The 12,020-nt window shown below is 40.3% G+C and overlaps 3 non-coding genes across 3 annotated transcripts; all 3 read right to left on the bottom strand.

Moving 5' to 3' along the window:
• Positions 1-3,498: 3,498 nt before the first annotated feature.
• Positions 3,499-3,617, bottom strand: LOC142347283 (5S ribosomal RNA). Its single transcript, XR_012760293.1, has one exon. It is a non-coding gene; the product is annotated as a 5S ribosomal RNA (ribosomal RNA).
• A 5,084-nt stretch (positions 3,618-8,701) lies between these two features.
• LOC142347271 (5S ribosomal RNA) lies at positions 8,702-8,820 on the bottom strand. Its single transcript, XR_012760282.1, has one exon. It is a non-coding gene; the product is annotated as a 5S ribosomal RNA (ribosomal RNA).
• A 1,700-nt stretch (positions 8,821-10,520) lies between these two features.
• LOC142347259 (5S ribosomal RNA) lies at positions 10,521-10,639 on the bottom strand. The gene has a single exon (XR_012760271.1). It is a non-coding gene; the product is annotated as a 5S ribosomal RNA (ribosomal RNA).
• Positions 10,640-12,020: the final 1,381 nt, after the last annotated feature.

Here is a 12,020-nt window from a genome sequence, read left to right as displayed (position 1 = left end):
AGTATCCGCGCTCGATGAGGCTTAACTTTTTCGATCACCGAACTTTGTTTTGGTCACCAAATCGTCAATTTTAGTCCGATTTGGCTCATTTTTTGTGGGCATGCTCCACTTGAGCCATAGTTTGGGATAAAATAAAAAAATCTGGCACCGCGAACCATTTTGGACAAGTTTTTACCGATTTCCAAAAAAGTATCCGCGCTCGATGAGGCTTAACTTTTTCGATCACCGAACTTTGTTTTGGTCACCAAATCGTCAATTTTAGTCCGATTTGGCTCATTTTTTGTGGGCATGCTCCACTTGAGCCATAGCTTGGCATAAAATAAAAAAAACTGGCACCGCGAACCATTTTGGACAAGTTTTTACCGATTTCCAAAAAAGTATCCGCGCTCGATGAGGCTTAACTTTTTCGATCACCGAACTTTGTTTTGGTCACCAAATCGTCAATTTTAGTCCGATTTGGCTCATTTTTTGTGGGCATGCTCCACTTGAGCCATAGTTTGGGATAAAATAAAAAAATCTGGCACCGCGAACCATTTTGGACAAGTTTTTACCGATTTCCAAAAAAGTATCCGCGCTCGATGAGGCTTAACTTTTTCGATCACCGAACTTTGTTTTGGTCACCAAATCGTCAATTTTAGTCCGATTTGGCTCATTTTTTGTGGGCATGCTCCACTTGAGCCATAGTTTGGGATAAAATAAAAAAATCTGGCACCGCGAACCATTTTGGACAAGTTTTTACCGATTTCCAAAAAAGTATCCGCGCTCGATGAGGCTTAACTTTTTCGATCACCGAACTTTGTTTTGGTCACCAAATCGTCAATTTTAGTCCGATTTGGCTCATTTTTTGTGGGCATGCTCCACTTGAGCCATAGCTTGGGATAAAATAAAAAAAACTGGCACCGCGAACCATTTTGGACAAGTTTTTACCGATTTCCAAAAAAGTATCCGCGCTCGATGAGGCTTAACTTTTTCGATCACCGAACTTTGTTTTGGTCACCAAATCGTCAATTTTAGTCCGATTTGGCTCATTTTTTGTGGGCATGCTCCACTTGAGCCATAGTTTGGGATAAAATAAAAAAATCTGGCACCGCGAACCATTTTGGACAAGTTTTTACCGATTTCCAAAAAAGTATCCGCGCTCGATGAGGCTTAACTTTTTCGATCACCGAACTTTGTTTTGGTCACCAAATCGTCAATTTTAGTCCGATTTGGCTCATTTTTTGTGGGCATGCTCCACTTGAGCCATAGTTTGGGATAAAATAAAAAAATCTGGCACCGCGAACCATTTTGGACAAGTTTTTACCGATTTCCAAAAAAGTATCCGCGCTCGATGAGGCTTAACTTTTTCGATCACCGAACTTTGTTTTGGTCACCAAATCGTCAATTTTAGTCCGATTTGGCTCATTTTTTGTGGGCATGCTCCACTTGAGCCATAGTTTGGGATAAAATAAAAAAATCTGGCACCGCGAACCATTTTGGACAAGTTTTTACCGATTTCCAAAAAAGTATCCGCGCTCGATGAGGCTTAACTTTTTCGATCACCGAACTTTGTTTTGGTCACCAAATCGTCAATTTTAGTCCGATTTGGCTCATTTTTTGTGGGCATGCTCCACTTGAGCCATAGCTTGGGATAAAATAAAAAAAACTGGCACCGCGAACCATTTTGGACAAGTTTTTACCGATTTCCAAAAAAGTATCCGCGCTCGATGAGGCTTAACTTTTTCGATCACCGAACTTTGTTTTGGTCACCAAATCGTCAATTTTAGTCCGATTTGGCTCATTTTTTGTGGGCATGCTCCACTTGAGCCATAGTTTGGGATAAAATAAAAAAATCTGGCACCGCGAACCATTTTGGACAAGTTTTTACCGATTTCCAAAAAAGTATCCGCGCTCGATGAGGCTTAACTTTTTCGATCACCGAACTTTGTTTTGGTCACCAAATCGTCAATTTTAGTCCGATTTGGCTCATTTTTTGTGGGCATGCTCCACTTGAGCCATAGCTTGGGATAAAATAAAAAAAACTGGCACCGCGAACCATTTTGGACAAGTTTTTACCGATTTCCAAAAAAGTATCCGCGCTCGATGAGGCTTAACTTTTTCGATCACCGAACTTTGTTTTGGTCACCAAATCGTCAATTTTAGTCCGATTTGGCTCATTTTTTGTGGGCATGCTCCACTTGAGCCATAGTTTGGGATAAAATAAAAAAATCTGGCACCGCGAACCATTTTGGACAAGTTTTTACCGATTTCCAAAAAAGTATCCGCGCTCGATGAGGCTTAACTTTTTCGATCACCGAACTTTGTTTTGGTCACCAAATCGTCAATTTTAGTCCGATTTGGCTCATTTTTTGTGGGCATGCTCCACTTGAGCCATAGCTTGGGATAAAATAAAAAAAACTGGCACCGCGAACCATTTTGGACAAGTTTTTACCGATTTCCAAAAAAGTATCCGCGCTCGATGAGGCTTAACTTTTTCGATCACCGAACTTTGTTTTGGTCACCAAATCGTCAATTTTAGTCCGATTTGGCTCATTTTTTGTGGGCATGCTCCACTTGAGCCATAGTTTGGGATAAAATAAAAAAATCTGGCACCGCGAACCATTTTGGACAAGTTTTTACCGATTTCCAAAAAAGTATCCGCGCTCGATGAGGCTTAACTTTTTCGATCACCGAACTTTGTTTTGGTCACCAAATCGTCAATTTTAGTCCGATTTGGCTCATTTTTTGTGGGCATGCTCCACTTGAGCCATAGCTTGGGATAAAATAAAAAAAACTGGCACCGCGAACCATTTTGGACAAGTTTTTACCGATTTCCAAAAAAGTATCCGCGCTCGATGAGGCTTAACTTTTTCGATCACCGAACTTTGTTTTGGTCACCAAATCGTCAATTTTAGTCCGATTTGGCTCATTTTTTGTGGGCATGCTCCACTTGAGCCATAGTTTGGGATAAAATAAAAAAATCTGGCACCGCGAACCATTTTGGACAAGTTTTTACCGATTTCCAAAAAAGTATCCGCGCTCGATGAGGCTTAACTTTTTCGATCACCGAACTTTGTTTTGGTCACCAAATCGTCAATTTTAGTCCGATTTGGCTCATTTTTTGTGGGCATGCTCCACTTGAGCCATAGCTTGGGATAAAATAAAAAAAACTGGCACCGCGAACCATTTTGGACAAGTTTTTACCGATTTCCAAAAAAGTATCCGCGCTCGATGAGGCTTAACTTTTTCGATCACCGAACTTTGTTTTGGTCACCAAATCGTCAATTTTAGTCCGATTTGGCTCATTTTTTGTGGGCATGCTCCACTTGAGCCATAGTTTGGGATAAAATAAAAAAAACTGGCACCGCGAACCATTTTGGACAAGTTTTTACCGATTTCCAAAAAAGTATCCGCGCTCGATGAGGCTTAACTTTTTCGATCACCGAGGCTTTTTGAGGCTCTAAAATGTGTAAATATCGAATAAAAGTATTCTATGAGGTTTGAATACTCAAAAGAAAAAGCCTACAACACCTGGTGTTCCCAAGCGGTCACCCATCCAAGTACTAACCAGGCCCAATGTTGCTTAACTTCGGTGATCGGACGAGAACCGGTGCATTCAACATGGTATGGTCGTAGGCATTTGCGTAAGCGGGAGCGAATTTATATACAACAGTATTGTATTGTAGTCTCATATTCATATACAGGATCACTTTAACTCGCCGCCTTGCGGTTTGCAAAATAGTCACTTAATACATGCAATTTTAGCCACGGTTGTGTTATAATTTATGCAATTCGTAGCCATACAGTGTATTATGACAAACGCGCAAACTTTTTGCTTCCAACCATCCACAATACAGTGGAACGGCCGCAAAACAAAGCACAGATGAATTGGGTACGAGGAACCTGTATAACCGGACATTGAACCGGAAGTATGACTTCAGTGGGTTTAGGTTGGTAATTGGGAAAATCAGTAGCCAGTTGCTTTTAGCCTAATTGTTGTGATAAACTTATTAAATAGGTAAGTATTAACTCTATTTGATAAGTTTTATTTGAATGCACTCTGCGTTAGCGGAGTGCAGCCTAAAGAATGGAACTGAGCGATTTGCACTAACTTAAAAGTTAGTTTAATAAAGGGAAATTATACAATTAGTATTGATGTTTCCGAGACAGTTCCAAATATCAAATATGCATAACACGCAAGCAGGGGAACTATTATAATGGCCTTTACAAGTATATGGGGTGTGTTTGGAGCAATGGTTACTGCTGAAATTGTCATTTACAAAAAGTATCCGCGCTCGATGAGGCTTAACTTTTTCGATCACCGAACTTTGTTTTGGTCACCAAATCGTCAATTTTAGTCCGATTTGGCTCATTTTTTGTGGGCATGCTCCACTTGAGCCATAATTTGGGATAAAATAAAAAAATCTGGCACCGCGAACCATTTTGGACAAGTTTTTACCGATTTCCAAAAAAGTATCCGCGCTCGATGAGGCTTAACTTTTTCGATCACCGAACTTTGTTTTGGTCACCAAATCGTCAATTTTAGTCCGATTTGGCTCATTTTTTGTGGGCATGCTCCACTTGAGCCATAGCTTGGGATAAAATAAAAAAAACTGGCACCGCGAACCATTTTGGACAAGTTTTTACCGATTTCCAAAAAAGTATCCGCGCTCGATGAGGCTTAACTTTTTCGATCACCGAACTTTGTTTTGGTCACCAAATCGTCAATTTTAGTCCGATTTGGCTCATTTTTTGTGGGCATGCTCCACTTGAGCCATAATTTGGGATAAAATAAAAAAATCTGGCACCGCGAACCATTTTGGACAAGTTTTTACCGATTTCCAAAAAAGTATCCGCGCTCGATGAGGCTTAACTTTTTCGATCACCGAACTTTGTTTTGGTCACCAAATCGTCAATTTTAGTCCGATTTGGCTCATTTTTTGTGGGCATGCTCCACTTGAGCCATAGCTTGGGATAAAATAAAAAAAACTGGCACCGCGAACCATTTTGGACAAGTTTTTACCGATTTCCAAAAAAGTATCCGCGCTCGATGAGGCTTAACTTTTTCGATCACCGAACTTTGTTTTGGTCACCAAATCGTCAATTTTAGTCCGATTTGGCTCATTTTTTGTGGGCATGCTCCACTTGAGCCATAGTTTGGGATAAAATAAAAAAATCTGGCACCGCGAACCATTTTGGACAAGTTTTTACCGATTTCCAAAAAAGTATCCGCGCTCGATGAGGCTTAACTTTTTCGATCACCGAACTTTGTTTTGGTCACCAAATCGTCAATTTTAGTCCGATTTGGCTCATTTTTTGTGGGCATGCTCCACTTGAGCCATAGTTTGGGATAAAATAAAAAAATCTGGCACCGCGAACCATTTTGGACAAGTTTTTACCGATTTCCAAAAAAGTATCCGCGCTCGATGAGGCTTAACTTTTTCGATCACCGAACTTTGTTTTGGTCACCAAATCGTCAATTTTAGTCCGATTTGGCTCATTTTTTGTGGGCATGCTCCACTTGAGCCATAGTTTGGGATAAAATAAAAAAATCTGGCACCGCGAACCATTTTGGACAAGTTTTTACCGATTTCCAAAAAAGTATCCGCGCTCGATGAGGCTTAACTTTTTCGATCACCGAACTTTGTTTTGGTCACCAAATCGTCAATTTTAGTCCGATTTGGCTCATTTTTTGTGGGCATGCTCCACTTGAGCCATAGCTTGGGATAAAATAAAAAAAACTGGCACCGCGAACCATTTTGGACAAGTTTTTACCGATTTCCAAAAAAGTATCCGCGCTCGATGAGGCTTAACTTTTTCGATCACCGAACTTTGTTTTGGTCACCAAATCGTCAATTTTAGTCCGATTTGGCTCATTTTTTGTGGGCATGCTCCACTTGAGCCATAGTTTGGGATAAAATAAAAAAATCTGGCACCGCGAACCATTTTGGACAAGTTTTTACCGATTTCCAAAAAAGTATCCGCGCTCGATGAGGCTTAACTTTTTCGATCACCGAACTTTGTTTTGGTCACCAAATCGTCAATTTTAGTCCGATTTGGCTCATTTTTTGTGGGCATGCTCCACTTGAGCCATAGCTTGGGATAAAATAAAAAAAACTGGCACCGCGAACCATTTTGGACAAGTTTTTACCGATTTCCAAAAAAGTATCCGCGCTCGATGAGGCTTAACTTTTTCGATCACCGAACTTTGTTTTGGTCACCAAATCGTCAATTTTAGTCCGATTTGGCTCATTTTTTGTGGGCATGCTCCACTTGAGCCATAGTTTGGGATAAAATAAAAAAATCTGGCACCGCGAACCATTTTGGACAAGTTTTTACCGATTTCCAAAAAAGTATCCGCGCTCGATGAGGCTTAACTTTTTCGATCACCGAACTTTGTTTTGGTCACCAAATCGTCAATTTTAGTCCGATTTGGCTCATTTTTTGTGGGCATGCTCCACTTGAGCCATAGCTTGGGATAAAATAAAAAAAACTGGCACCGCGAACCATTTTGGACAAGTTTTTACCGATTTCCAAAAAAGTATCCGCGCTCGATGAGGCTTAACTTTTTCGATCACCGAACTTTGTTTTGGTCACCAAATCGTCAATTTTAGTCCGATTTGGCTCATTTTTTGTGGGCATGCTCCACTTGAGCCATAGTTTGGGATAAAATAAAAAAATCTGGCACCGCGAACCATTTTGGACAAGTTTTTACCGATTTCCAAAAAAGTATCCGCGCTCGATGAGGCTTAACTTTTTCGATCACCGAACTTTGTTTTGGTCACCAAATCGTCAATTTTAGTCCGATTTGGCTCATTTTTTGTGGGCATGCTCCACTTGAGCCATAGCTTGGGATAAAATAAAAAAAACTGGCACCGCGAACCATTTTGGACAAGTTTTTACCGATTTCCAAAAAAGTATCCGCGCTCGATGAGGCTTAACTTTTTCGATCACCGAACTTTGTTTTGGTCACCAAATCGTCAATTTTAGTCCGATTTGGCTCATTTTTTGTGGGCATGCTCCACTTGAGCCATAGTTTGGGATAAAATAAAAAAATCTGGCACCGCGAACCATTTTGGACAAGTTTTTACCGATTTCCAAAAAAGTATCCGCGCTCGATGAGGCTTAACTTTTTCGATCACCGAACTTTGTTTTGGTCACCAAATCGTCAATTTTAGTCCGATTTGGCTCATTTTTTGTGGGCATGCTCCACTTGAGCCATAGCTTGGGATAAAATAAAAAAAACTGGCACCGCGAACCATTTTGGACAAGTTTTTACCGATTTCCAAAAAAGTATCCGCGCTCGATGAGGCTTAACTTTTTCGATCACCGAACTTTGTTTTGGTCACCAAATCGTCAATTTTAGTCCGATTTGGCTCATTTTTTGTGGGCATGCTCCACTTGAGCCATAGTTTGGGATAAAATAAAAAAATCTGGCACCGCGAACCATTTTGGACAAGTTTTTACCGATTTCCAAAAAAGTATCCGCGCTCGATGAGGCTTAACTTTTTCGATCACCGAACTTTGTTTTGGTCACCAAATCGTCAATTTTAGTCCGATTTGGCTCATTTTTTGTGGGCATGCTCCACTTGAGCCATAGCTTGGGATAAAATAAAAAAAACTGGCACCGCGAACCATTTTGGACAAGTTTTTACCGATTTCCAAAAAAGTATCCGCGCTCGATGAGGCTTAACTTTTTCGATCACCGAACTTTGTTTTGGTCACCAAATCGTCAATTTTAGTCCGATTTGGCTCATTTTTTGTGGGCATGCTCCACTTGAGCCATAGTTTGGGATAAAATAAAAAAATCTGGCACCGCGAACCATTTTGGACAAGTTTTTACCGATTTCCAAAAAAGTATCCGCGCTCGATGAGGCTTAACTTTTTCGATCACCGAACTTTGTTTTGGTCACCAAATCGTCAATTTTAGTCCGATTTGGCTCATTTTTTGTGGGCATGCTCCACTTGAGCCATAGCTTGGGATAAAATAAAAAAAACTGGCACCGCGAACCATTTTGGACAAGTTTTTACCGATTTCCAAAAAAGTATCCGCGCTCGATGAGGCTTAACTTTTTCGATCACCGAACTTTGTTTTGGTCACCAAATCGTCAATTTTAGTCCGATTTGGCTCATTTTTTGTGGGCATGCTCCACTTGAGCCATAGTTTGGGATAAAATAAAAAAATCTGGCACCGCGAACCATTTTGGACAAGTTTTTACCGATTTCCAAAAAAGTATCCGCGCTCGATGAGGCTTAACTTTTTCGATCACCGAACTTTGTTTTGGTCACCAAATCGTCAATTTTAGTCCGATTTGGCTCATTTTTTGTGGGCATGCTCCACTTGAGCCATAGCTTGGGATAAAATAAAAAAAACTGGCACCGCGAACCATTTTGGACAAGTTTTTACCGATTTCCAAAAAAGTATCCGCGCTCGATGAGGCTTAACTTTTTCGATCACCGAACTTTGTTTTGGTCACCAAATCGTCAATTTTAGTCCGATTTGGCTCATTTTTTGTGGGCATGCTCCACTTGAGCCATAGTTTGGGATAAAATAAAAAAAACTGGCACCGCGAACCATTTTGGACAAGTTTTTACCGATTTCCAAAAAAGTATCCGCGCTCGATGAGGCTTAACTTTTTCGATCACCGAGGCTTTTTGAGGCTCTAAAATGTGTAAATATCGAATAAAAGTATTCTATGAGGTTTGAATACTCAAAAGAAAAAGCCTACAACACCTGGTGTTCCCAAGCGGTCACCCATCCAAGTACTAACCAGGCCCAATGTTGCTTAACTTCGGTGATCGGACGAGAACCGGTGCATTCAACATGGTATGGTCGTAGGCATTTGCGTAAGCGGGAGCGAATTTATATACAACAGTATTGTATTGTAGTCTCATATTCATATACAGGATCACTTTAACTCGCCGCCTTGCGGTTTGCAAAATAGTCACTTAATACATGCAATTTTAGCCACGGTTGTGTTATAATTTATGCAATTCGTAGCCATACAGTGTATTATGACAAACGCGCAAACTTTTTGCTTCCAACCATCCACAATACAGTGGAACGGCCGCAAAACAAAGCACAGATGAATTGGGTACGAGGAACCTGTATAACCGGACATTGAACCGGAAGTATGACTTCAGTGGGTTTAGGTTGGTAATTGGGAAAATCAGTAGCCAGTTGCTTTTAGCCTAATTGTTGTGATAAACTTATTAAATAGGTAAGTATTAACTCTATTTGATAAGTTTTATTTGAATGCACTCTGCGTTAGCGGAGTGCAGCCTAAAGAATGGAACTGAGCGATTTGCACTAACTTAAAAGTTAGTTTAATAAAAGGAAATTATACAATTAGTATTGATGTTTCTGAGACAGTTCCAAATATCAAATATACATAATACGCAAGCAGGGGAACTATTATAATGGCCTTTACAAGTATATGGGGTGTGTTTGGAGCAATGGTTACTGCTGAAATTGTCATTTACAAAAAGTATCCGCGCTCGATGAGGCTTAACTTTTTCGATCACCGAACTTTGTTTTGGTCACCAAATCGTCAATTTTAGTCCGATTTGGCTCATTTTTTGTGGGCATGCTCCACTTGAGCCATAGTTTGGGATAAAATAAAAAAATCTGGCACCGCGAACCATTTTGGACAAGTTTTTACCGATTTCCAAAAAAGTATCCGCGCTCGATGAGGCTTAACTTTTTCGATCACCGAACTTTGTTTTGGTCACCAAATCGTCAATTTTAGTCCGATTTGGCTCATTTTTTGTGGGCATGCTCCACTTGAGCCATAGCTTGGGATAAAATAAAAAAAACTGGCACCGCGAACCATTTTGGACAAGTTTTTACCGATTTCCAAAAAAGTATCCGCGCTCGATGAGGCTTAACTTTTTCGATCACCGAACTTTGTTTTGGTCACCAAATCGTCAATTTTAGTCCGATTTGGCTCATTTTTTGTGGGCATGCTCCACTTGAGCCATAGTTTGGGATAAAATAAAAAAATCTGGCACCGCGAACCATTTTGGACAAGTTTTTACCGATTTCCAAAAAAGTATCCGCGCTCGATGAGGCTTAACTTTTTCGATCACCGAACTTTGTTTTGGTCACCAAATCGTCAATTTTAGTCCGATTTGGCTCATTTTTTGTGGGCATGCTCCACTTGAGCCATAGCTTGGGATAAAATAAAAAAAACTGGCACCGCGAACCATTTTGGACAAGTTTTTACCGATTTCCAAAAAAGTATCCGCGCTCGATGAGGCTTAACTTTTTCGATCACCGAACTTTGTTTTGGTCACCAAATCGTCAATTTTAGTCCGATTTGGCTCATTTTTTGTGGGCATGCTCCACTTGAGCCATAGTTTGGGATAAAATAAAAAAAACTGGCACCGCGAACCATTTTGGACAAGTTTTTACCGATTTCCAAAAAAGTATCCGCGCTCGATGAGGCTTAACTTTTTCGATCACCGAGGCTTTTTGAGGCTCTAAAATGTGTAAATATCGAATAAAAGTATTCTATGAGGTTTGAATACTCAAAAGAAAAAGCCTACAACACCTGGTGTTCCCAAGCGGTCACCCATCCAAGTACTAACCAGGCCCAATGTTGCTTAACTTCGGTGATCGGACGAGAACCGGTGCATTCAACATGGTATGGTCGTAGGCATTTGCGTAAGCGGGAGCGAATTTATATACAACAGTATTGTATTGTAGTCTCATATTCATATACAGGATCACTTTAACTCGCCGCCTTGCGGTTTGCAAAATAGTCACTTAATACATGCAATTTTAGCCACGGTTGTGTTATAATTTATGCAATTCGTAGCCATACAGTGTATTATGACAAACGCGCAAACTTTTTGCTTCCAACCATCCACAATACAGTGGAACGGCCGCAAAACAAAGCACAGATGAATTGGGTACGAGGAACCTGTATAACCGGACATTGAACCGGAAGTATGACTTCAGTGGGTTTAGGTTGGTAATTGGGAAAATCAGTAGCCAGTTGCTTTTAGCCTAATTGTTGTGATAAACTTATTAAATAGGTAAGTATTAACTCTATTTGATAAGTTTTATTTGAATGCACTCTGCGTTAGCGGAGTGCAGCCTAAAGAATGGAACTGAGCGATTTGCACTAACTTAAAAGTTAGTTTAATAAAGGGAAATTATACAATTAGTATTGATGTTTCCGAGACAGTTCCAAATATCAAATATGCATAACACGCAAGCAGGGGAACTATTATAATGGCCTTTACAAGTATATGGGGTGTGTTTGGAGCAATGGTTACTGCTGAAATTGTCATTTACAAAAAGTATCCGCGCTCGATGAGGCTTAACTTTTTCGATCACCGAACTTTGTTTTGGTCACCAAATCGTCAATTTTAGTCCGATTTGGCTCATTTTTTGTGGGCATGCTCCACTTGAGCCATAATTTGGGATAAAATAAAAAAATCTGGCACCGCGAACCATTTTGGACAAGTTTTTACCGATTTCCAAAAAAGTATCCGCGCTCGATGAGGCTTAACTTTTTCGATCACCGAACTTTGTTTTGGTCACCAAATCGTCAATTTTAGTCCGATTTGGCTCATTTTTTGTGGGCATGCTCCACTTGAGCCATAGCTTGGGATAAAATAAAAAAAACTGGCACCGCGAACCATTTTGGACAAGTTTTTACCGATTTCCAAAAAAGTATCCGCGCTCGATGAGGCTTAACTTTTTCGATCACCGAACTTTGTTTTGGTCACCAAATCGTCAATTTTAGTCCGATTTGGCTCATTTTTTGTGGGCATGCTCCACTTGAGCCATAATTTGGGATAAAATAAAAAAATCTGGCACCGCGAACCATTTTGGACAAGTTTTTACCGATTTCCAAAAAAGTATCCGCGCTCGATGAGGCTTAACTTTTTCGATCACCGAACTTTGTTTTGGTCACCAAATCGTCAATTTTAGTCCGATTTGGCTCATTTTTTGTGGGCATGCTCCACTTGAGCCATAGCTTGGGATAAAATAAAAAAAACTGGCACCGCGAACCATTTTGGACAAGTTT

This window comes from Convolutriloba macropyga, chromosome 9 (assembly GCF_964194025.1).
Source record: "Convolutriloba macropyga chromosome 9, txConMacr16.3, whole genome shotgun sequence".
NCBI classification, from domain to species: Eukaryota; Metazoa; Xenacoelomorpha; order Acoela; family Convolutidae; genus Convolutriloba; species Convolutriloba macropyga.
Note: the sequence above shows the minus strand (reverse complement) of the source record. Positions and strands in the feature narration are given on the sequence as shown.